This window comes from Falco punctatus (genome assembly GCF_963210335.1).
Source record: "Falco punctatus genome assembly, chromosome: 2".
In the NCBI taxonomy this organism is placed as follows: domain Eukaryota; kingdom Metazoa; phylum Chordata; class Aves; order Falconiformes; family Falconidae; genus Falco; species Falco punctatus.
The window spans coordinates 80322248-80347302 of NC_137581.1; the positions used below are offsets into that span (position 1 = coordinate 80322248).

At 48.8% G+C, this 25055-nt stretch overlaps 1 protein-coding gene and 1 long non-coding RNA gene across 2 annotated transcripts in view; one reads left to right on the forward strand and one right to left on the reverse strand.

Moving 5' to 3' along the window:
- The window catches only part of LOC308059508, a 17391-nt gene extending 6919 nt beyond the window's left edge, over positions 1–10472 (forward strand). The window contains exon 2 of the long non-coding RNA XR_013926275.1: positions 33–10472. This is a non-coding gene — a long non-coding RNA (uncharacterized lncRNA). The remainder of the gene's footprint in view (positions 1–32) is intronic.
- Positions 783–25055, reverse strand: part of HSF2BP (heat shock transcription factor 2 binding protein) — a 117609-nt gene continuing 93336 nt past the window's right edge. The window contains exon 9 of the mRNA XM_080376967.1: positions 783–25047. The gene's annotated coding sequence lies outside the window, so the exon portion shown is untranslated. The remainder of the gene's footprint in view (positions 25048–25055) is intronic.

A 25055-nucleotide genomic window follows, 5' to 3' on the forward strand; every position in this document is an offset into this window, starting at 1 on the left:
GACCTTCACCAGTGTCCTATTGCTTTTTACAGAAGCACCATAGGATGCGGAGGTGCCCCAGTGGTGCAGCTGCGGGCGACATGGACACGTGCCCAACAGGAAGTAGCCTGAGACAATGGAATTCATTGCACACGTATGTTCTTTGTTGATGGCTGTGCTGGAAACAAATGTGGCAGTTTTGATGTCCACTCACTCCACCCTCTGTTCCCCTCCCCTCACTTGTGATTCACGCAGAAATCTACACATCCTTCTCCAGGGACAAAATGAATAAGGACCCCCCTCACCTTTCCTCTGTATTAATTCATTAGTGTCTGTGCTCTCACTGCAGTTTGAAATGCAGAGGCTATCACTTTCCTGGTGTCCCAAGTAATTGCTTCATCTACTTGTGTCTGCCTGTACCTCTGCCAGGCAAGGGGGGATGCACTGTCTCCTTTAAAGAGGGTATTAATGGCATTTGTCTACTGCATACTGAAAAATAAGGAGCTTCTCCCCTCCCCCTTCCCCTTCTCTACTTTGCTTGCTCTGAAAGAAAACAGAAACAAAATAAAAGTCACATTTGCAGCACAGTGCCGGTGGTACAGTTATTCCATGGGGAAAACCTGATATATCCACCTATTGTCTGAGGCACTACTAAGAGACCTTAGTGAATGAGCAAGTTACGAAAACAGGTATCCTTCCTTAGAGATTAACGCGATATTTGCATCTGATATTTCCTGCCATACAGCATAGATTGTTTGTGCCGATGGACAAGTGAGAAATATGGCTTTCCAGAGGGGGGAAAGGACTGTTGAAACACACCTTTATTGTTGTTCTTTGGAACAGTATATTAAATTCATTTTCCATCCATCCCTGTAAATACATTTCCTATAATTGCTACGATGTCAGATGACTGTAATCTGTCCCCTCCTACGTCAGCTGCATTGTTGTAACCCCCACTCCGATGTCAGGAAAACTGTAATCCTCCTTTTATGTTACATAGGAGCTGCATCTCTGACATTTTCAATTGCATTCACCCAAAGTCAGACAGAGCAGGGACAGAGAACAAAACACCCGTTTCTGGACCATGAATGTAATGAGTTCTCTGGCGTTTTGAGTGCGCACGTGGGTGTTTGAAAGTAAGGTCAAATGCATTTTACACACTCAGGAGCTGGCTTTCTCCAGTCACAGACCAGACAAAGGTTACTATTGGCGCTGAACATGAGACGCTCAGTAGAATTTTTTCATGGCATTGAATCATGCATCATACATTCTTACATCCTCGTTTGCACATCGGCTGTGATGAAGGGGAATAAAATAAATAACATTTCAGAGAGCAAAGTGTTAGCAAAATTCTTGCTTCGTAAGCCCCAAATGATGAAATTACTCCAATGAAGGAGTGGGGAAGGTGGGCTGGCTCACAGTTTGAGTGGGACACCATATTTTCAAATACGTACACACACATTACACTTCAGTCCCAGGTGCTGAGTAAGAGCCTATGAACAATAACACACACGCAAGGCAGATTTCTTACATGCAATTCTTGGCGCCAGCCAGCTTGAGTTTCCAGGGAAGCAAAGTACAAAGCACGTGGCATCTAAATATATGCAATCATGGATGGCAAGACACATGGAAGAACTTTTTGGATGGAGTTGTTAACATCCTGAAAGTATCTTTCACAAGACAGATGACAAGACAACTCAAAACCAGATGGTTCTCCAGTGACTGTTTCAAAAGAGCTTTGAGTCTGGGGTGGAGTAGGCAGTTTGGGCTACTGGAGAAGATTGACTCCTCAAAAAGGAAACCAGGTCTTCTTATTTCAGCTAGAACTACTCCTCTAATTACACAGCTGATATAACCGGAGAGCACACAACTTTGCCCTCATATTCAGTAGGACATCTTACCTTCAAAAAGTCTACATAATGCATGTTCTAGATCAGTTTTTGAGTTGGCTCAAACTGTTCCCTTTCTGTCAACAGCCATCACATCTCAGAATATCAATGACATAGATTTTCTTTCCCTGCTCAATTTATGCTTTTCTGTTTGGCATATGGTTCCCCAGTCTTGTGGTACATGCCAGGAGAAAATCCTTACAATTAGATCTGCAACTACTAATCTTAGTGGTTAAGGCAGACCGGAGTCTTGGTTTAAAGAGATGCTTTTTTAGCAGGTGTTATGATTATGTGAGTATAGCAAGATCATATTCTATAGGTATTTATTTTGAAGAATAACACTACTAGATGCATACAACATATGGGGTCGGACAAGGAAGAGATGTAGTTACACAGCAATTGTCACTGCGAGCAAGGCTGAGAAAGTCAGGAAATGAACTTATCTGAAACTTCTGGTCACCTAGGTGCCTGCATAGGAGCTGATCTCTGTGACATGGATCCTTCCAGCCAGCGTGATCCTGCTTTGGTAAGTGACTCATGTCAGTGTGGCTTTTTGAGCTGAAAGCCTCTAAATCCTGTTATTTGTAATGGAAGGAGGAAGAGCGTGAAGAAGGAGAACAAATTGGGTATTGATTTGCACTGGGTTCCAGTGAAAAACCCCTTCTGGCAAGTCTGTGTGTGCTGCACAGGCACCCTGTAGCTGCAGATAGCACACCCCATCAGGGGTAATGATCTGGGATTGAAAGAACTGGTGGTAATAAAGTGTACAGTCTGGAAGGCCTCCAGAGGCATCTTGTTGCTTCACTGCGTGTCAATAAAAACCAATGTGATAGCCAAAACTTTCCATAGACTCATTTGTTATTGACAATAAGAGATACTAGATAAGAAAGTCAATATATTTTCATGGTCATCCCTTTGACAGCATGAAATTATTCTGGTGGTTTGTAATATCAGGTGTAGTCTAACCTGGGATTCAAGGCTTTAACTTACTAGTGATAACGGTAAATATTTTCCTCAGTCAATAAGAAAATTTCTCACATTTGAAATCAAAGTGGTAAGACATAACGGGATATGTGCTTTCTCTGTTAGTGCTAGAAGGTACTACTGATGCTTTTGGAGAAGCGGAATAAGCTGCCTTACAGAACACACATTGAAATGGATAAACACAAGCTTGCAGTGTAGTATGGACAAAGTATGGGACAGAGCAACACTCATCACCACCGGCAGGATGGGACTGTGGTGAGAACATACATTACCGCATCTTCACAAGACAGGAAGGTATTATGGAGGAGCCTACAGCAGGCCCCTCTGTTTTCAGAATGTCCTTTTATTCTGGCTGTTTTTCATAAACAAGAGGCTTGTTAAATAGCACAGCAGCCACATGAGCATTTAGAGAGAATGCATTCATGCAACAACCTTTATGAAAAGGAAATATTGGTTTGGGAATTAGGGGTTAGAAAAAAAATGTCAAGACCAAACCCACAGAATGAGCAATGAGTATTAAGGCATGAATGGCAATACAGTTCACCAGGCAATCCAGTGCTGGTCACTGAAGCCATTCACTGAGGAATTTCCAGTGATAACAAACTTCCGAAACTCTGCATCCAGTTTCATAAACAGACAGAAAGACAATTTCTCTTCAACACATTGTTAATGGCAAATTGTTTGTGGGGCTTTAGAACCAGAGAGCAGGGTGGAGATATGTGGATCATCATCCCTGAAGGGCCTGGGACTTGGAGTCTCTGACTGCTCCCTGAATTTTGAGGAAAACCTGGGAATGAAAGTGAATTGAAGTAGGTTACCACTGGAGCCTGGATGGTGGAAATGTAGTGATAGGAAACAGCAATACTGGACTGGCACTGCAGATTGAGGGGTGTCACAGGCTCCTGAACAGAAAGAAATCTGCAAAAATTTGCTACCTCTCATCAGAGAGATGGCTAGTTGAGGAGAGTATCTGTGGTGATGAAGGTGCACCTTTTCCCAACAAACAAATCAAGGATCCACAAGAACGTGGCAGTCTCTGTAGGACAGGCTACTCCAGCTGGAATCAGCACCCTGAATCACCAGCAGTTCTTTTCACCCAGGGCTTCGCTCTCAGGCCTACCATGTGTGAATAACGTGTGTGTGCAGGTGCATGCCTGTGTCTGGAGAGGATCCCCTCTAAATCATCCTGCTGCTGCACATGGAGGCAATGCGCCCAACGCCTGGCATTGCCTACAGCTAACAGACTGCTGTGGCCCATGACAGGGGGTGAAGCACGAGGAGACAGGTGCAGATGCCCCCTGTGTAGAGTATTTCCACATTCTGACAGTTCACATTTCCATTTGGAGTGCACACTCAGAGGATATGTCCTTGCCAACTGCACTGTTGTATCATCATGTCCTGACACAGAGGGACCAGCAGTTCTGCGCTGCCCCAGCAAATGTCACTGGAAAGGACAGGGAAACTTTGCAGAAATATCACTTGCGTAGGCTGCTGGCCTTTACAGTCTCATTGGTGAATCGTTTTACATAAAAGCCATTAGTGGACACAGTAAAGATGCAGCGAGTCATAAACCAGTCATCCTAATAAACCTAAGGTAAAAGAGGCTGGGTCCTAGCCTGGAGTAATGATGGCAACTTTTTGTCACTGGAGTAGCACGAGAAAGCTGGAGACCCGGGTCAGGTATGCAGCGAGGAATACGCTGGAGCAGGGAGCAGCCAAGCCCTCCAGGGGATGGAGGACACAGCCAAGCCATGCCCCTCTTCTGAAGCTGTGGGTACCAGCCATCCCCCTACCAGGCTGGAAAGACCGAGGAGGGACAGGCTCAGGCACACAAGGATGCTCTGCTGCTCTGCCCTGGCTCCAGCATCTGGCTTACCCGACCCTCATCACAGCCTGTCCTGGCAGCAGTGCCTGGTGCTTAGCATGCTAGTGATTAGTGATCTGCCCCTGGCCTGTATCTTTCCCATCCTGTGCTTGTTACCTGTCCAGGTAGGAGACTACACATGTGCATCTCCCCTACCCCACAGGCAGAGGGGAGCCACTTACTTCCCAGAGTCAGCATCACCCCAGGCCTCTTTGGCAGCCACAACTTTAGAGCAAATGCAGTGAGATCCTCCCTGTGTTTCTGTAACCTACAGTCCCCAGGGAACACAGGAGGAGGTGCTATGTTTGCGTTTCAGAGTGATTCCTTTGGTTTTGCCCCATCTGGGTGCTGAGCCGGCAGGAGAGCAAAGAGTGCAAGTACTCATGCAAGCAGCGAAGAGCAAGCCATCTGCACTGGGATGTCTTGTTTGGATAGGACCTTCACAGCTGGTCCATGGTCCATGGTCCATGAGCTTTGCCGCAACCGCTGCACTGATGGAGAACTAACATTAAGTGATGCCGCACCTGATCAGGTCCTGCATCTGTCCCACTGGTGCTGGCCCACTACTGGCAGTGTGGCTCAAGGCATCCTTGCCTTAGTGAGCGGACGTTTCCCCATACTCCTAGTTTGCTCCCACAGTGCATTCCTACTCACAACATGGATGTTTTCTTGGTATGACAGACCACCCAAAAAAGGACAGAAGAAGGAAAAAAAAAAGCTTTAAAAGAAAGAAAATCATCAGTGACCTCTGCTGGACACAGATACAGGTATATCTTTTGGGATCCCTGCTCACTCCAGTGCCAGTGGTACATGTGGCTGGCTGAAGCCCTTTGGGGGTAAATAGCAATAGTTAGATTAGAAGGGGGGGGCGGGGGCAGGAAAAAAAAGTGGAAGAAAGCAAAAATTGCAACATTTCCCTCTCTTTGTGTGTATGCTTCAGTGCTTTATGGAAGGTCACATTTTCCTCTCCACCTCAATTGCAAATTGCCCCCTGTTGCAAGTTTCCCCCCTTCATTGCCTTTCTCTCTCTGCCTTCATTCCCTCGTCTGTAAAGTGTGTAATGGATCTGACCCTCCTGGCAGGAACAGCGTGTCAGTACAGCACAGGGAGAAGCGCGGACACATGTAAAGCACCACTGCACACTGTTGGCACAGCCCCTCGTCAGGGGTGTGGGCAGAAAGGCTCCACAGCTGCTCAGGTTTGCTCTGCACAGCAGTCCTGCAGGCATACTACAGCAAAATTGCCTTCTGCCGTTTGCCAGCAAGCATGCTCTGCCCAGCAGCAGGGACCCGCTCCGGGGGAGCCCTTTCCCAGCAGCCTTGACCCTTCCTTGCTGCATACTGTCTCTGTGGGCTCCATTTAGCTCCTGCCAAGGCCAAGCACAGGAAGGTCTATATACCGTGCCAGCTCCTTTTCCCAGGAAAAATCCCGGTCCCTTGCCCTACACTGCTGGATCTCCTGACAGCAGAAGTCTTTGCGTAAGCATTCAGGCTGTACACCTGAGCCAGGAGGCACCCCATGCTCTCACTCCCAGCTTTTAAAGCCAGCTCTGGGTGCCCAGGCAGGAGCAAGCCAGGCTGGCCATGCATCCCATCCTCCATTCTTCCTGGCCCCAGGGGCAGTCTAAGGGGAATAGATGCTCCCAGCGTTCCCAAACAGCTCAGCTTCAGCTCCCAGTGACCCCCTGGCTGATGCAGTTGATTATCCTTGAAAGCCCTTGCAATTGTCGAGTCTTTCATTTGCTCTGGAGCCAGGACAACTGGTGTACTCCAGGTCCAAAACAGTCAAGACAATTGCATCCCGTCCACCTAAAAAGTCATCCTGAAGATTCTCGCGGATTGCCCCCAGCAGCTGCTCAGTGTTTACACACACTGTTTAAGAGCTGCATTTCAGAAAGGGAGAAGGGACTCCTGTAACACGTACAGTTGTCTGAACTGCCTTGGAAAGAAACAGCATGCTGTCTGTCCTGGCTTGACTGAAAATGTTCTCAGCCAGTACTAACTGTGCCAAAACCATAACTGCCTCATCTTCCTTGTTCTTCTGGGATAACTGAGAGCTGTTTTTCACAGGCGATAATAGCAGTGCTGCTTCTTTCCCTAACAAGCTCGTGTGAGCTGCTTCTGATATCTCCATTTCTTGAATCTGTCAGTGCAAGCAAAAGAAATCCCCTACCTGCTCTGTAATTGCGTGCTAACTGCCGGGCACAGAGGCAGTATATTCTGCCTGCTCTGAGGCCAATTGGCTTTTGGCTACAAGCATCACCTGGTGTTCAGAGGCAATGGAAGAAGGTGCATGCCACCACCAGAAAACAGATTGTGGTGGTGTGGTCTTAAGTTTCCAAAGCTGTGCTGCCTTTCTGCATAAGCAACCCCACACAGTCAGTAGATCGGTGCATCCTCATTATTCACCCTGTGACAAATACGAAGCGTCTTCAAAATTTGGCTGAGCACGTACAAAGGATTTGGACATATTCCGGTGGTGCTTCGGGTACCCCCACAGAGCGGATGTGGTGAGTCTGGCAGGGTTGACTGCCCACCCACAAGGTTAGATTTTCTGCTCAGTGACCAGCATTAAGTTTTGACTTTAATTAATCCATGCACAAAAAGAAAAGGGAAAAAAAAGAAAGCCTTTGCATCATGGGCACTTTTTTTCTCTCTAACTGCTGTGATCCGGCATTCACCTTCCTCCTCTCTCCCAGCTCCTGGGGAAAGAACCTTTATATCAAACAGTTGTGTCAGCACAAAGATGTGTTTGCCAAGTCAGTAAACAGCAGTGACATATGAAGCTGCAAACAGGCTGAACTTCTGTTTTAATGGCTAGAGAGTTTGAACAAACACAGGTAAAGAAAAGGATAACCCCTCTGCTTCCATCATCACCCCCAACATCAAAGGCCCTGCTGACTCAAGAGGCCAACACAGATGTCTGTGGGTAGGAACATCCTTTTTGCAGCCACACCATGAAGGAGCAAGTCATTAAGGAGACAGATTAATGAAGAAGATTTCCCTGACACACAGTCTTTGCAGAAGGAACAATCCCCTTGGTCCTAGGTTCTGTGGAGGAGCCCAATGCAGTCAATGAGCCAGACAGTCACTTGCAGGTAACCTGCATTAGTAAGCAAAGAAGGGCATGTAGATCTGCTTGTCCACACTGGTTAACTGCTAGCTCACTCTACAGGTCTGTTTTGGACTGCTCCAGCTGGTGCTTTCCAACACAAGTCTGCTCAGAAGGGGCCTAATCCTGCACAGTGGGTGGAAAAGTGGGTGAGCAAGTGCTGCGCAGGGTCAGTCAGTGCCGCCTTCTTATTTACTAGCAGGGTGTGAGTGCCACAGGGGCTTAGGTGCTTTCACTTGCTGAAATCAGTGAGCAACTACCCAGAGGCTCTGGCCCCTAGGATCTGGTGCACAGCCCAGAGAATATGCACACAGATTCCACAGGCACAGGACAAACAATGCTGCCTTCCACCCCCCTGCACATGAGGCGTTTTTAATGTCTACATTGTGTTAAGCAGTGAAAATGAATGCTTCCCTAATAATTGTTCTCAGGAAGAAGTAACATTATAGTCAAGGCACCCTGCAGAAACACCATGAGTCAGAGAAGAGGTAATTCCAAGACAATCTTGCTGTTAGCTGGGGTCCAAGCTATGAAGATTTTGCACAGCTCTGAGCAAACAGATCCCAGTAGGACTGTAATCTTAAGTCTATCATCCTTTATTTTCCCTTTTTTTCTATGAAGATGTGCGTGCTCTGAACCCCAGGCCAGGCTTATTGCGTTGCCTGTGTTTGCAGGGGTAGAAGTATCCTTTGGATACGTGGCTTGCATCATTAGTCACAGGCTTTGATCCTTCTGCTCCCATTTCCTCTGTGGCAAGAGCCCAATCTCTTTCTTTCTGACACCACTCTGCAGGGCTCAGTCCCTTCGCCACTGCAGTGAACGGCACTGCAGTGTTTTCAGTAGCTTCTCAGGAATCCAGTGACCCAGCTGCAGATGGAAGTGCCCAAAATATTCCACTACATATGTGTTAATAACATCCAAATACTGCTGAGCAATAAAATGCAGCAGGGTTTGTGCAATACCCCTGGAGGACTGCAGAACCCTGTCTGGGGGGTAGGCACATGAAACAGCCAGTTCTTTATACCGTGCAAGCTTCACTAATGGGTTAGACATGTCAGATGGGCTGGGCACCAATCCTCATGCATTTAATCTCTCTCTCAGATTGGAAACTTCCCATGCCAGGGGTTGTGTCTCATAGGCAAAGAGTTAAGCATGCTGTTGGCTCTTTGTAATTACCACATTAACAGCTGGAATTCTCAGTGGCCAGAAATTCAAAAGCACAAGCCAAGGAACTGGAGTTCTCTGGACATAGGGGGGGTGCATGGTGGAGATGCACAGGGACAGGACAAGAGGCAACAGAAATGGGTTGCAACAGGGAAATTCTGATTAGGTACTAGAAAATTTTCTTTCCCTGTGAGGGTGGTCATGCACTGGACCAGGCTGACCAGATGCTGTGTAATCTGCAGCCTTGAAGATACTCAGAGCTCAGCTGGACGAACCCCTGAGTCGTCTGATTTGTGTGGGCTGCGCTTTGAGCAGGGCCTGGGAGCAGACGTCATTCAAGGTCCTGCCTGACCTGCACAAGTCACTGGTTTTATGACTCTGTGGCCAGTGTTGGCCAAGGCACAGTGATTCAAGAAGGTACCCTAAGGATGGAGACTGAGCTAAACATTTCTCTGTTTTGTAACTGTTAAACGAGAAGATGCAAAAATCCTCCTGCTCACCTCAGGGACTGTGGGGAGCTAGTCTGCATCAGGGACCCCCCAGATTTCATCTGCTATTGCTTGCCTCTAAGATACAACTTTATTAAGGCAGGATTTCTCTTCTGACTGGTAGCTTATTCACAAGGAACGCAGTTCCAATCAGCCATGGAGCGTGCAGTTCCTGCTCAGCAGCTGACACTTCAGCAGGGATCACAGAGCCACTGGGACCCAGCAGCAGCATTTTGTGGTCAGGGCACAGAGCTGAGCTGTGGGAAACCCATCTGCCTCTTTCAGACCAAGCAGTGGAAGTGGGATGCCCCACCACACAAGGAAGTCTCTTAACACTCAGGTCATGCTCTCTTTGGCTCCTGACTGTTTAAAGAGCCTGCGGAAAGCAGAACAACTCCAGCACAAGGGACTGAGAGCAACCCACCCCCAGAGAGTGCAGAGACACGGTCAGGATGCCGCAGACGAGGCTGGAGACATGTGTTTCCCTCAAGGGGTGAAGCAGCTGGCTCTGTGTCACCCACATCCTGTGTGACAGCCCTTAGCCCAGGGCATGGAACACCGGCACCACCATGCATCCTGTGCCATCTCCTGCTCCTTCTGCTGCTTCCCTCCCGCTGCTTCCAGGAGCATCCGCAGCAGCAGGGGAGCTGGCGCCTGGGGATGTTTGGAGCTGATCAGACGAGGGGCTCCATCCCCTGCAAAACTTGCTGCTCTGTTTTGCTGCCAGGACGAACCAAACAGTACCCCCAGCAGGAAGGGAGTGGGGCGCATCAACGCCCGACACACCTTAGCCAGAGAGCAAACAAGAGAGAAGGAGGTGAGCAGGATTTATGACTGTGACCCTTGAAGCTTTCGGCTCGTCTTTCTCTGTATAGGGGTAGTTTTCTTTGAATTGCAACACCATAGCAACCTCCTGCACTCAGTAACGGGGTGGGGGGGTGCCTGTACATTTCAAAATGAAGTCAAGCATTAAACTGGTGAGAATTATATTTATATTAAAAAAAAAAAAAGATGTAGAAGAAAAGCAATAATATGAGAACTGAGCATAAGCATTTTCACAGGAACTGTCTGCTCTTTCCCTTTGGGTCAGTGTATTTGCCCAGCACATAAACAACATCGCTCACACAACTCACAAGGAAATCTGACCGGCAGCACAGGCTGCCTGGGTGGGGAGATATTTTTGTCCTAAGGCCCAGAAGAGGAACAAACAATATTGAGCAGAGAGCATAGGTGAAACGCAAGCCGAAGGAAGCTAGCTCCAGGGCAGCATGGGAAGGTGGGCAAGTTGCTTGACACGTGAAAGCAAGACCCCTCAGGTTCAGAGGGAGCAGCCTGGAGGGATGGGAAGTGGGAGGCAGCAGCAGGAGCCGGAGACAGGGAGAGTGGAAGAAGAGACGAGCCTGTGGTCCTCCCATGAGGAGGGGAAGAGTAGGAGGAAAGGTGAGCTGAAATGTGGGCCAGGCTGCTCAGCCCAGAGTTTTAGGCGTCAGGATGAAGCGCCTGACCAAACGTGGAAGGGAAGGGAGTGGTGCGGCAGCGGAGGGAAGGGGCAGCCCCGCAAGCAGGGAGGACGCCAGCACCACTGGGCATTGGGGGGGACGGACGTGCCATGCCCAGCATAGGGTGAGCGCAGAACAAGAGGGGAGGAGAGGTGGCAGTGCAGGGTTCCCGGGGGGGGTGGGAGACATCCTGACATCCCTGAGAGGTTCTAGGCACTGTGACGGTGGGAACAAACAGCCCTTTCAGGGACCTCTGCAGCAAACAGGAAGGAGGAGATAAAGCTGCAGCCAGAGAGGCTTCATGCTTGCAGCTAAACGGCCAGGCCTGAGGGAAACACAGCCCGTGGATGAAGGGAAGGCCCCTGCTGACCCCTTGCAGGCAGGCCGCACCGCAGTAGAGTGATGTGGAGGAACGTGGGTGCATGTCCACTTCCTAATGACAGCTTCACCCTGTCTGTCATGCAGGCACCTTCCCCACGCTCAGGTCCTACTGCCACAAGCCTCCCTGATCTCACTCCCCCAGGAGGAGGAACCCCCCTCAGCATTTTGAGATCAGCTTCACACATTTCCCTGCGATGGGCTCCTCCAGAGAGCTACCATGCACATGCAGTGACTCAACCTTGCAAGAGGGCAGTGGCTGCTGGCAATGCCACTCACACCTTGGGCTGGCTTCCAATGCATGCCCAGCCTCTGTCCAATCCCATCCCATCCCATCCCATCCCATCCCATCCCATCCCATCCCATCCCATCCCATCCCATCCCATCCCATCCCACTTCATCCTATCCCATCTTCTTCCACAGCAGCTGTGGGAAGAGCTGGCTGTACTGAAGAAGCAGCAATGCAAAGGAGTTGCAGGAAAACACTAACTGAAGGCCCATCACAAGGACGTCAACAGATGGGGGTGCAAATGCCTGGTCCCAGGGAGCACATCTCCATTGGGTCACATCTCTGACCCTGTCTCCTAGTGCCTCTGTGTGTGGGGCTAGGTAAGGTACAGTAAACAGTGCTATATGACCCAGGGAAGCCATGCTTTAATGGTTTTGAAGAGCCGTCACACATGGACTTACTTTTGAGCTCTTGTCCAGATTTGTTCTCTGACGCTGACAGGGATGGCTGCTGATGGCGTGTCCATCCTGAGCAGCACTGGCTGGAGAGACGGGGCTGCAGGTGTCCTCCTTACGCTGCAGTGCAACCTGACCCAGTGGGGGTAGGAGAGTCCTCCTGCAGCCTTTGCCATACAGCTCTCACCCCTCTGTCAGCAAGCAGTGATAATGGAGGGGAAGTGTTGGGTTTCCAGCACAGATTATTTTCCTAAGGATTCCTATCCCCAGTGAGTCACTGGAGGTTTTCCAGCTGACTGCAAGGAATGAAATCCTAGCACTGAGATATTCAGAAAATGTGTGCAGTGTTCAGGAATGCTGCTTTATCAGCTTTTAGGAAAACATTTGGTTGTAAGATAACTTTGATTAGAGTGGAGATACAGCTAATTACAATTTAAAGGCCACATCTTCAAGTGCAAGATATAGGGATGGCTTTCTCTGTCCGAAAGATCTGTAGTAACCCAAACCAAAGTGCTAACCTGGTACATGTTAGCCCACTGTGGGCTTAATTAAATCCTTTGATCCATGAGAAGCATTTGAAGTCAGGTTTCCGTGCTAGATGACCACAATCCCATCGTGAGTTTTTGTACATGGAGGCACTTTTCCCTTTCCCGGGGCTTGCGGTGATGGTGTAATGGCAGCCATAGCACAGAGAGAAACTGTGCAGCGCAGTTTCCCTTCCTCCCAGTTTCCCCACATGTCAGCAGTGGAGCACTTCCATCCCACACTGTCAGAATAGCAGGTCAAGATACTCTCAAACAAACAGACACCAAGTAAAAGCAAAGTTCAGGGTTTTAAAAACCAACAATTTGTGTGCTGCTGAAGAAATGCTCTGGGTGGTTACTGCATAGCTTTAAAATAGCTGGTCTGGGGGAAAGGGCTGCACTTACCTACAAATATCCATTTTCCTGCAAAGACAGTGCTTTTTCTGGGCTTTCTCGGAAAGAGCCCTCCAGATGGGATCATCCCAAGCATCGCATGGGAAGGATTTTCAAACCACACTAATGTGCAGTGAGATGGAGACACTAAGTGCTGGTTTAGAACTTTTGGAGGAGTTCAAGACCCGGGTTAACTTCCATTAATGTCAGTCCGGTCACTTTTGATAGTATTGAATAGCAAAGGGAAAAAGAGAAAGATAAAAACAATCCTAAAAGCTTTTTAAAAATACCACATTATTAAAGAAAGCGGCATTTGCTTTGAAGTGGCTTTAAAGGGAAAGAAAGCATGAAAGAACAAGTGTTTCTTCACGGATTCCCAAATTATGGGCTGGGCACAGAGATGACTGAGATGTGATTCAGTACTCGTTGGACACTCAGACTGGTGGGGAGTTACCCTTGGCACTGCTGATTTGGCCAGAAGAGACGGTCAGATAACAGTGGGGAGCATGGGGTGGGAAATGTTCCCTGGTCCCCCTGCGCTTTGGGAGCAGCACAGAGTAAGCAGAATGAAAGTCATGCTCTGTGTTGCACAGCAAAGCAAAGGGTCAGAGAGAAAGGCCATAAGAAATGTTTCTTGTCCAGAAGGAAGAGAAACAGTGGTCACAAGCTCAGAGAGACCACAGCTGCTTTCTGCAGCACATGAATGTCACACTGCATTTAAAATACTTGATCAGCCTTCTTCAGCCATGTTGGCTCTGGCAATAAACGCACTGTACTACTTTTCAATGCATTTTCCTCAAACCATCATCTAGCAACAAACATTGTGTTCAAAAAAGCTCTGCAGTTGCAGTTTGGGGTTTATTTTAACTTTTCAGAAAAACAAAACTTCAGAAGCAAAACAAAAGGAGTCAGAAGGGACTGCGGGAAACTTTTTCTTAGGTAAAGGTGAAGTGGGATTAGTTTGCTCTTTCCACCCTGGCAGGGCTGTTGGGATGCCACCCTGAGAGGACAGAGCATGTGTGGTCTAATGACTAACAAGGCCAGAGGAGTCTGAGTCCAGACATTGCCAACATACAGAAGCACCTCAGGCAAATTGCTAATTGCCTGTGACTTATTTCCATTTATCTGAGGGGCAGCTCAGTCCCAGGAATGTGGTGAGCATTTAATCAATTAGGGCTTGATTGCTGCTTTGAAATCTTGACTTCTGAAACATATGGGTGATTGCAGAAAGTCCTTTATTATTCCCATCAGCAGGGACCATGCCATGCTCACACGCATGGATCAGACCCTTCCCAAGCTTGGCCAGTCCCCCTGCCTATCTGGGTGACCTGCTGATGTAATGGTTCCTGGCTAGAAGAGATGGCTGTGCTGTCCATCACTCCCAGCAGACAGAGCTGTGAGAGGAGGACCGCCAGCAAGCTGAGGACAGGCAACCAAAGGACTATGGCAGTTGTTGCACTGATGAGAGATGACAGTCAATTTGCAACCCCATCCCTGAGGGGTGGCACTCAAAGGAAGCAGGGGACATGGCTGTGTTCCTGGGAGGAAGGAAGGGACTTGCCTTGGAGATGAAGATGGAGATGGACATGGAGCAGGCTGCAGTGACTGCGGTCAATAGAAATATCAGTGGCCTTTAACTGAAGCCCCCCTGTGCTCTGCAGACTGGTATGGTCAAAACAGTCAGATGGTGAGCCAGAGGCAGCAGAAAGCTCTGCACCGCCCCAGGCCCCTGGCAGCACCCATCCCCTTAGTTGCCTGGTGTGAGGAGCAGGACCACCCACAGGGACCCCTGCTGCCATCCCCGGCTGCAGAGGACTGGGCCTGTGCCCACCATGCAGCCAGTGCCCATGGCAGGAGACAGAGCAGCCAGCACGCAGCCGCAGGGCTGGATGGTGTCGTTCGTCAGCTGCGCGGAAGGAAGCAAGTGACATTTTTGTAGGTGTCTTAGATGAGGAGGTTAACTATTATTACTAGATAAGGCATTTTCCATCTAAGCAGGACATTTTTAAATGCCCCATTCCCAAACAAGCATTTCTGAGAAGCCTGAGCAAAAACAAAGTGTCAGAACCTCTTGGTCTGAGCTCTTCCTGCCGCTGTTTTGACCCCTCCAGCCTTGCTTCCCTCCTTTGCCTTCTTTCAAGAAAGAAAGAAAAAATGTTGAAATTGGAAGGCTGCCAGCAGGACTGAAATTTCATTTTCCAGCAGCCTCAGTGGCCACACCAGACTCCGTGGGGCCCTAGCGCCGCGTGAGGGTGTGACCCATGGGGATGGCCCTGTGGCACCACAGGGCTGGTGGCTGCAGCTGCGGCTGGCTCTGCTGGGGTCCCAGGGGCTCCTGGAGGTGGCACCAAGTGGGGTGGCATTTCTACCCACCAATGAAGCAGTGGGAGTCGTGTGGACTGGGAGCATGACAGGGGGCATCTTCTTCTGGGGCTTGCTTGCCCTCGAGGGTGTTAGAAGTGAGCCAATAGCTCCAGATGGGCTTGATCCTTTTTCCCCACGAGTTTTGTGCCATTTGCTCTTGAAATCAATACCCTTGGGTATGTTTTCCCTTCTTCTGTGGGACTGTCGCTCACCTTCAAAGCTAGTGCCTGATCTGCCTGGGGCATCCTCATATTTGGAAAGTGCTCAAGGAGGACGACCCCTCTATCTACTACAAAATGTCTTATGTGACATTTTGCTGTGGCCTGCCATGTCCGGGTGAGACAGCCAGGTTCAGAGGCCATGCTGGTGACTCAGTCCCTTGCTGCAAAATCACCGCAGCTGAAGCTTTTGCTGTGCATCGAAGCGAGGAGCCAAACTTGTGACAGAGGTCTCCAGATGCAATAGCGTCCACGCTCTGCCATGCATGGCTGGGGTCAGCATAAATCAGCCTTTCCCAGGAAGCTGTTGAGCCAGAAGAAAGCAGTGCCTCCTGAGAGCCGGAATAAAGCCTCACTCCTTGCAGCTGAGGTGATGTGATGAGGCAGAACTCAGGTGAAGCAAACAAGCTGCCGCTGCCGGCAGTTTTATGGCAGCGACAACTCTTAGACTGTCAGGCAGCGCTGAAACCACACATGCCTTTGAAATGCCATAAATGCCAGGGCCACCTTCTCCACCTTTACCGGGCAAGATGCACAAGCGCAACGACTTCCCGTATTGCAGCACTGTCTTCATGCCAATCCTTGCTCCTGCTGACGTCTGACAAAAGGTTTGTTAGAAAACCTCAGGGGTCAGCCTACGGCCCGGGGAGCAACCAGCATCAGGGCGAGTGCTTGGTCACTCCATCGCCACCCTCAGCACACACGAATGCGGAAGTGGGGAGATGCCAGTTGAGAAATAGGAGGTCTCATCGAGAACTGCAACGCTGCAATGGCTCCCTGGGGAGCACGCAGCAGGGAAATGTCATTGATTCATGTTTCCTAATGAATGGCATTGCCACACAACTGAAAAAAGGAGAAGCAGAACAGGGTAGAGGCTGTGTCATTACCTTCTCCCCATCTCTTTTCTTCCCCCCACTCTCTCTAGCTCCTCCCAGGTCCTGTCTGTTGGGATGCACTTATTTCTCCCTCCCTCTTACCAGGCTGTGGCTGCCACTGTTTCTCATGGTGGAAGAGAGACATTTTAAGATGCCATTTACTCACTGGTGGCTTTAGTGATGATTTCCCAAAGCACAGAAGAACTTTCTCTCGAAACACCCTTTTTTCCAGCAGCAGAGCCAGAACCCCTTCACAGCCACAATGAGCGGCAGGACCCGTCAGAGGGCATCCCCCTGCTGTGACCAATTTGTGTCGTTCCCTCTCCCTCAGCAGACATGTGCCTGGCCCGAGCCCAGCACCCAGGCCTGGGGTGCCCTGGGGGTGGCTGTGCTGGCTTCCCTGGGGAGAGGCACAGCTACTACGTGAGGGTGGAGGTAGCTGGATTGCCTGGAAAACAGCCGGGGGTTTGAACTTCTTCAAAAGGCTGACTTCTGAGAGCTGCTGGTGACCCCCACAAGCTCCAAAGCATCTCCGATGCTGTCTGTCAAAGGGGGGTGATGCAGCCTGGGCCTATTTAACATAATCCAGTGAGCAAAGGGGAAAAATAGTTCAGTGACAGGCAGCAGCTATTGCTATGAATACCTCTGACAAAAATGTCCCCGTGTGACTGCAGTTCTTTGTTTCTCAGTCCCTGCCCTCTCTTGCAGCTCAGTGCTAGCAAACCATCCCGCCTTTTCTGTTTCCTCCCGAAGGATCGCTGGCTGCCTCAGTGGAGAGAGGATTTCATGGATTCTTCTTCTGGAAGAATCCTTTCACTTTTACAGACATACCACAAACACAACCATATACATGCCGTGGGTATGTATATAAGCCGTGCACGCAGCTACCCTTTTCTTACAGCTGTAAGCTCACTTCTCCCACAGAGTGCCACCTCAGGCTCAAAGGTATAGGAGCTCCCCCACACCTCCTGTCCCCCTTGCAGTCTGCGCAGGCCACCATGCACAGTGTCCCGCAGCTTGCCTCCTCACTCGTGTGCTCTGAGATGTTCAGCAGGCTCCAGTAAGACTGAACTGAAATGCTTTTAAAAGCCTATAAGGGGTATCACTCTACAGCCTGCAGCAGAAACGTGGTCTGTGGGGCTAAGGAGCCCAAGTCCTGACTTGTCATCCCCCCATGTAGGTAGCAGGCAACAGAGAGTTGAAAAAGTGGTTATGAAAAGCTCCCTCACAAATCCTACGGTAGTCAACTATGTTATTTTTCATTGGGAAAGGTACTGCCAGCCCACTATCCAGGGGAGAGGGCATTTACCACCCATGGTAGAAAGTGTGGCTGCCACCCATGCTGGAGATGTCCTCTCCCAGCCAGCACTGAAGGTCATGTCCTGCCCCCTCAGATAACCCGGCTGGGATGGGCCAAGTTTCACTGTGATCCCACCAGGAGATACCGAGGGGAGGAGTCCACCACCCTCCCTGGGAAGAGGCCACGCTCCCACAGTGCCCAAGTCAGCAGTATAAAGCCGCTCCTCAGGGAAGATTAATAATTTAGGAATAAACTGAAGCCTCTATTGTGTTCTGAGTAGACTGTCGTATTTACTTATCATGACAATGTCTGAGCCCCTTCCGGTAATGCACTCAGCTATCTGATGAATGTTTGGCATGTTTGTTCTCTTGTTCTCTCCCCAAAAAGCACCAGCCTGCCTGCCCGGTTGCTTGGACAGTGGGAGGCAGTTATTCAAGTGCTGAACACCATTTATCAGATAACAAGATAGTCCTATTACAGGCATTCAGGGTAGCATCTAACAACCCACAGCAGTCGTGAACAGGGACCACGGTGAACAGGAACACAAGCCCTTGAAGAAGGGTTGTCACTTAGTTTGGTAGCTGTCCCTGCAGTCTGGGGTCTTTGTTGAATCCACATAGACCACTAGGACCGATTTAGGGTCTTCAGTTTGCCCTCAGTGACTCCTGGAACTATTGGGGGATAACTTTTCCTGGATGAGCCTGTGCGCCAGCACCCCTGTCCCAGAGTACACAGGTGACTCAGTTCATCCATTTCAGTCGAGGCAAATAGAAGGAGATACTGTGCTTTAAATTCGCAGCTGTCACTAGTACCAGATATATTTTCTGTGTGGACAGGCCCCTGTGAAAATCAAGAGGGTCCTGGAAATGGTCGTAGTGATCTCGTATTGCAGGCAAAGGGGTAATAAGACACACCACAGTTCAGGAGCAAGACTCAGGCTATGACAGAAGAGCAAGACAAGCTTACATTTCTGTTAGCTAAACCAAGAGGCTGTGGCTCCTATGGAAAGTGCTTCACGAGAAAGGAAAGAGCAATTGAAATCTAACTTAATCTGCATTCGGCATATTTCACGAAACCAGCACACAGAGAGATCCCTTCTGAGAAGCCTTGAAATGGGATGACCTGAAGCCAGCTGGTTTACAGGAACACAGCGCATAGCACGGTCTCTCCGTTAGCTGGATGGAGGGAACAGCTTAGTCACTGTTAGGGGAACCGTTCATGGAGAGCTGAAACCTTCAGCTCCTGTTGCAACAGAGGAGTAGTTGTTTTTTTCTTGCCCACCACTTATGTCACCACTTGTGCGTGGCAGACAACTCTCCCCCACTTCCCAGCAAGCTTTCCATGTCACTGAGTCACACCACTGATGTCCCTGTGGGGAGGTACCCAAAAATTAGTATCTCATAGGAACATTGCAAATACCTTGGCTGAACAGCTGCTGCATGGCAAGGGAGTACATATTCATGGGGGCTGGTATTTGGGTAATGCTGCAGTCTCCTACTGAAACTGCAGCTCTTTATAAGAAGCAACAAGGGTCCTCTGGGGGCTTGACTCAGTAGCTATGAGGTAGATGCCTTTCATCAGAGGCCAGCTGAAAAGTTCCCCAAGATCAAAGCAGACTCATGCTGATCCCAGTGGGTTTCCACTTAGGGGTTAAGGGTCTGGGGTTGGGTTTGCAGAAAGATGAAGATATTTCTTCTGTTGATGAGGTGGGTCCATCCTGCCAAAGTCTTCCTGGCAGCAGCACCCTTGTATCCAAGGGTTTGAGAATTAAGACCTCTGAGTAAATGGATTTAAACCCACATTTCCCATCCCATCTGACACCGCATAGCATGCAGGGCCAGAAGAGATGATCTCATTCCCTCCTGCTGAAGCTGTTCCATTTGACATAGATAAATTAAGTATTGATGCAAGTATTGATTACTGTTGTGCTACATATTGGAAAACTTCTCCTCATCCTTTAGTGGACTTTTTTCCATCTCACTATAATTAGATGGCCAGGCTGATGCTTTTCCCCTGAGGAAATCAGGCTGGTCCTATAGGTCAAGACTAGGGTGGTGGGCAAGGCAGTAGGAGATGGCACCATCACCTTGGTAAGCAGAGTGAGACCACCGCCCAGGACAAGCAGTGGCTGGCAGCAAGAGCAGTGCCACCAGCAGATCCCACACCTGAGGACTGCAGGTGCTGGCTTGTGTTTAGAAGCTGTGTTTGAAGAGCACAGTGAGCGCAAGGGAGAGGAGGTTCTCTGACAGTGTTACCGATCAATGGAAATCACTGACTGGGAATGGGAAGACCCCAATTAGGATGTTTCTAAGGAAAAGGCTCCTCTGGCACAGTGACTCTAGGAGCGACTTTTAACAGTGTATATGCAGCCGTTATATGAGGCCATATCTGCAATGGGAGCATTTCACCAACCTGAGTTCAACAATACTGGCAAGGCACATGGTTTGCACTGTGCTTTGGGTCAACATGTTAGAGCCAGATGCATCTCCCTGAGCAAAGCCAAGTGAACTATGGCAGCAAATTGGGGCTCACTGTGCTTTTGCTTAGGGAGTATGAAAACTGTCTTGGTAAGAATCACACCTCTTTATACTCCAGCTTAAACTGACAGGTCTGTACTATAGGCATGGTCTGCATTACTTACACCCTCTACCTGCATACAGACACCTTTTGAAAACACCTTAATGCTTTTACATTTTGGAAGCCCCTCATGTGCAGGATGCAAACAGTCAGAGTCCTACAAATACTAAAGCCCTGAAAACAGAGAAAGGCAAAATGTTTCTTCCCACTATGCGGTTTGATATACGTCTTTTTCAGATTTTGCTCTGAATCACAAGGTTAATACAGGTCTTACAGCACAGAGACCTTTTCAGTAGAAACTGAGTAGCTTCAATTAAAGGGATATACAAATCCAGTGGTTTCATATCTATAAGGCAAAATTCAAAGGAAATGTGCTTTTGGTCAAAACAGCTGGTGGATATTTTGACCAAAAGTAGATTTTCCAGTGAGACTGCAATTAAGGTATACCTACACTGGAGGTGAATCTGCCTGGACCATTCCCAAAGCATAGCAGCAACCTGCCCTGTGGTTCTGACCTGGTGTCATTGATAATCTCTGGGCTTTTTGAGTTAAGTCATGGGGCTGTCTGCCAACAGTGTTGACTGACATAGGGTGCATCCCCTTCAGAAATAGAAAGTAAACAATAGATCAGATAAGAACTGTCACATGTTATTCACAAACAGTGAAAACAAAACTTAAATAGGCCAGATTTTTGTAACACCATGTAAGCCAAAGCTCTGCTGTCTGTCAATAAATGCATCCTTGAGTATTTCCTGGCACTGAGGGAGACAGCTGAAACATTTTGCAGTTTATCAGCTTCTCTGTAGGGTGAATATTTCACACGGTGGAATTTTTTTCTTTTTTTTTTTTTTTTTCTTTCCCCAAATCAACTGAGAAGTGCATGATTTCTCACTGAAAACACCACCAGTTTCTGCAATTTTGCCAGAATCAATGGATTTCAGCAATGCCTTTGATGTGGAGATATGTTAGTGAAGCAAAGTCACCGCAGTCTGTTTTTAATGCTTTCGGCATGTCTGCTCTCATTGGAGAAGAGTGGAGAGAGGGAGATGAAACAAAGACACAAAACGCATTTTACATGACACCTTATCCCACCCAGGAGCAGAGAAGTACTTAAATCTCACAGTTCCTCTCTGAATGGTGCTTCTGTCAACAGTTTAAAGCAATATTGCCCAGAGTGGCATTTATCTTTGGGGCTATCTATCAGATTCCTTTCTAATTTTGTTACGCTCTGTTTACACTGTACATGGTTAGAGAGAATCTTTGATATTTCTCCAAAGGTTATAGCAAGGTCAGGACTGAGCACAGCACTGTACATCTTTTCACTTCCCAAATAACGGACACTTAATCCCAAAGGCTCTGTCACGGAGGTGGAAATGCACCTACAAGGATACCTCCTCTCCAGTCTGCCTGTAAGGTTACTCTGCACACAAAACCCGGCAGCTGCACGGGACCTCTCTGGAAGCCTGCCCTGAGGTCTGCAGCGTAAGGATGAGTTTACGTAGGGTTCCAGGCAGAAATAAGCCAGTTTCTTCCTGCTTTAGAGTTATGTTTAAAGCTTGGCAAGAAGGGATTTATCTTTGTGCTGATCTATCATGGGGACTTCTGAGACGGGTAAAGCAAATCAGAGCCTGGAGCTGCCTGGGTGGTGGTCTGCACAAGGGACTGCACAAGGTGCCCTTGTCAACGCTCAGTGCTTCTCCAGTTCCCCAAGGGGTACCGGGCTGTCTCTTTTGCTGGACATTTTGATAACGACACTCAGTACTTATTCATAATTAATTTGAAGCCCGTTAAAAGTGGAAGGTGAACCTCTGCTACCTTTGGCTTGTTAGCGGACAAGTGTTGGCTTACCTAAGGTGGTGGCGGGAAGCGTTATGATTTAGGCATTCAATAGTTTCTTTGCTCTGGCCCATCAGGCAACAGTTAGGGCCTTGGTGAACAACATCAACCATTCCTAGTGTGTTACAGGTGTTTGTGTGCCAGGGAGGCTACACCTCCCTTCCCTCCACTGCCCCCAGGAGAAAGGTCCAAGTGCTATGTGGTGTCACAGCAGTACCAGTAAGGTGCCTTAGGAGACAAGTCCCCATCTGCCACTGCTGTTTGAGGGGGACAGCCTCAGTAAGCAGAGCCCCAGCCAGGCTGGGGAAGCGCTTGGCAAAGATGGAGCAAGCCCACCTTCACACCAGCATGCATGGAGCTGGGTCTCTGTGGTCAGTTCATTCTGAGGAAACCCACTGTCTTCTGCCACTGAGAGGCAGAAGACCAAAGAACTGAGCAGGACAAGGGGTAGCTTCCTTCTTTAATGCCCTGATGGGAATTACGTGCACAGAGAAACACTATTTGATGTTGAATGCCATCCCAGGCCTCTTAACCATAATACTGAGATGCACGGAGAACCCCTTCTGTAAGGCTACCTCTCTGCATATGCCCCACTCACCATGCAAAAGCTCAGGCTACAATGAATTGTCAGGATGGGGGAACTGAGTCTAGATTTTGGGGCAAAAGTTACACTTACAATCCTCCAGTCGAAGGCACAGAGGAATAACCCATGTCAACAAAAGAACTGAAGAAACAAATCAAGAGAAAAGGAAAACACCATGCATGGTCAAAAGCCTGCATGTTCCCCAGCTCTCAGAGATTCTCCACCTCCTTGAGGGATCATGAGAGCTTGACTGATTCCTCTCACTGCAGGAGAGGAGGCGATGGGGAACATCATTAAGACCTCCAGCTCCAATCGTTGAGCAGTCGTGGTTTGCAACTCATGAACTTCAGTCGGAGTCTGACAGAAACAGAGGCTCCTTTGCTGTTTACAGTGCACAAACAGCTGTTTGAGAGGAGAAACATCTCTGCAGTGGATAAGTCTGCTGTAAAAGTAATCCCTGGATTTTCAGGAACTTCTGGCAGTTGAATCCCTTCCATACCACAGCTGTCTGAGCAAGGCTGAGTGCAAACACCCCCCCCTCTATCTCAGACAGATGCCTGATAGAGAAGGCAAAATTAATATCAGGCTAACTGAATTAACTTGAATGGAGTTACTTCTTCTGATTTACACCTGTGTGACCAGAAGACCTGTATGCTGAATCTATTTCCCCATGTCATGGTTTTGTAACACTAGGCAAGATTAATGAATACACACTAAACCAGGGATGAATGTCTGTGAACAGCTTCATGGATAAACAGTTAAATTCTGGGCTGTTTTGCAGTGATGTAAGTCAAGAGAGACACCATTACCATTGGTGGCACCTCTCCAGCAGAGATCTGCTGGTGTGACACGTTACATATTCACACCAAGGTAAGCTGGAGCAAAAAAGGTCAGCACCACTGGCCAAACAGCAAATGGGCTCAGACATCCCTGCTCCATCCCTGCTCCATCCCTGCTTACAGAGGATAACATTTCCAGCAATTCTGTTTATTCACTCCTTTGCAATAGGCCCCCAAATCTTGTAAGAGCTATTGAAAACTGGCAATGGGCAGTTAACAGGCACCAACAAAATGGGATAACTTATTTTGCAGGGAGAACTAGTAATCCATACATGTCACAGGGAGGAAGAGCAGCCTTTCTCTTACATGAACAGTCTCACGGGGTTTTTCTCAGCCCTTTGAAATGTCTGTGTGCACGCTGATGTGCCTATGTGGGTGTGTAATCGTGCCTCTGTGCAGTGGGACATAGAGTGAGACACATCTTCCATGAAGACAGGGTCAGTTATGAAGGGATTGGCGTTCTGTTTTTTTTTATCTTTCCCTGACCACAGCAAACTTGAAGGGCGGTGAGAACTTCCTTTGCTACTTGTAAGACTGGTAAGGACACACTTCTGAAATAACAACCGCAAGGGAGAATTGCCCCCACCAACAGCCTTGCCTCACCAGCGCTTCCTCCCGCCCCACCAGGGCAGTCTCTGCTGTGGCACTTTTTGGTGATCGGCTTTTGCAGCTTCATTCCCCAGGAAAACCAAGGTAGCATTTTACTGCAAAACCCTGTGTGTGCCTGTGGGTGGATGTGTGCATGTGTGCAGCTGAAGGGGACTTCTTTCTGATGGGAACTCAGAGTAGGATGGGTGCAAAAGCTGCACAGCCACATGCTCGGGGCTTGTAGGAAGACGAGTGGTGGGAATCAATAAACAGAACAGGAGGATGAATGCACATGTCCACGCTCCCTGAAAATCCCCAGGCTGCCAGTACAGCCTGCCTAGGGAAGAGTTAAAAGCAGAGCTCTGGAAAGTTTGGCCAGATGACTTCCTGATGGAGTTTATACAAGTATAGTGTGTGCAGGGACGTATGTGCCTACGTGCCACTTCTCCCGAAGCAGCTTGAGCTGAACAGAGGGAGGGAAGAAAAAAAAAATTATCACAGATGGGTCCAGGCTGAAAACAAGCATCTGATGAATGTGAGAGGTCATCACACCCCTCTGATTACAAACCACCAGACAAATCTGTATGATGCCTCCTCTGCTATGTAGCCCCCTTGCCGCAGAGCAAGAGCACAGAGGGCAGTGGCAGGGGGGAGGCAGGGCAGGGGGGAGGCAGAAAAGGCCATTAGCACGAGGAATTCACAGTATCCCAAACCAGCTGCCAGTTGTTCAGCTCTCAGGACATTCCCAGCAGTCAGGGAGATAACGCAGTCATCTGCAGTCCCTGGGATGCCAGGGAGATGTAGGGGTGATGCAGAGGTGATGCCAGGGAGATTCCAGGGAGATACCAGGGTGATGCCTGTAAGTGCAGTCTGGCGGTGTGATGGTATGGAGGCACACGCACGACCTAGCCTGGATAG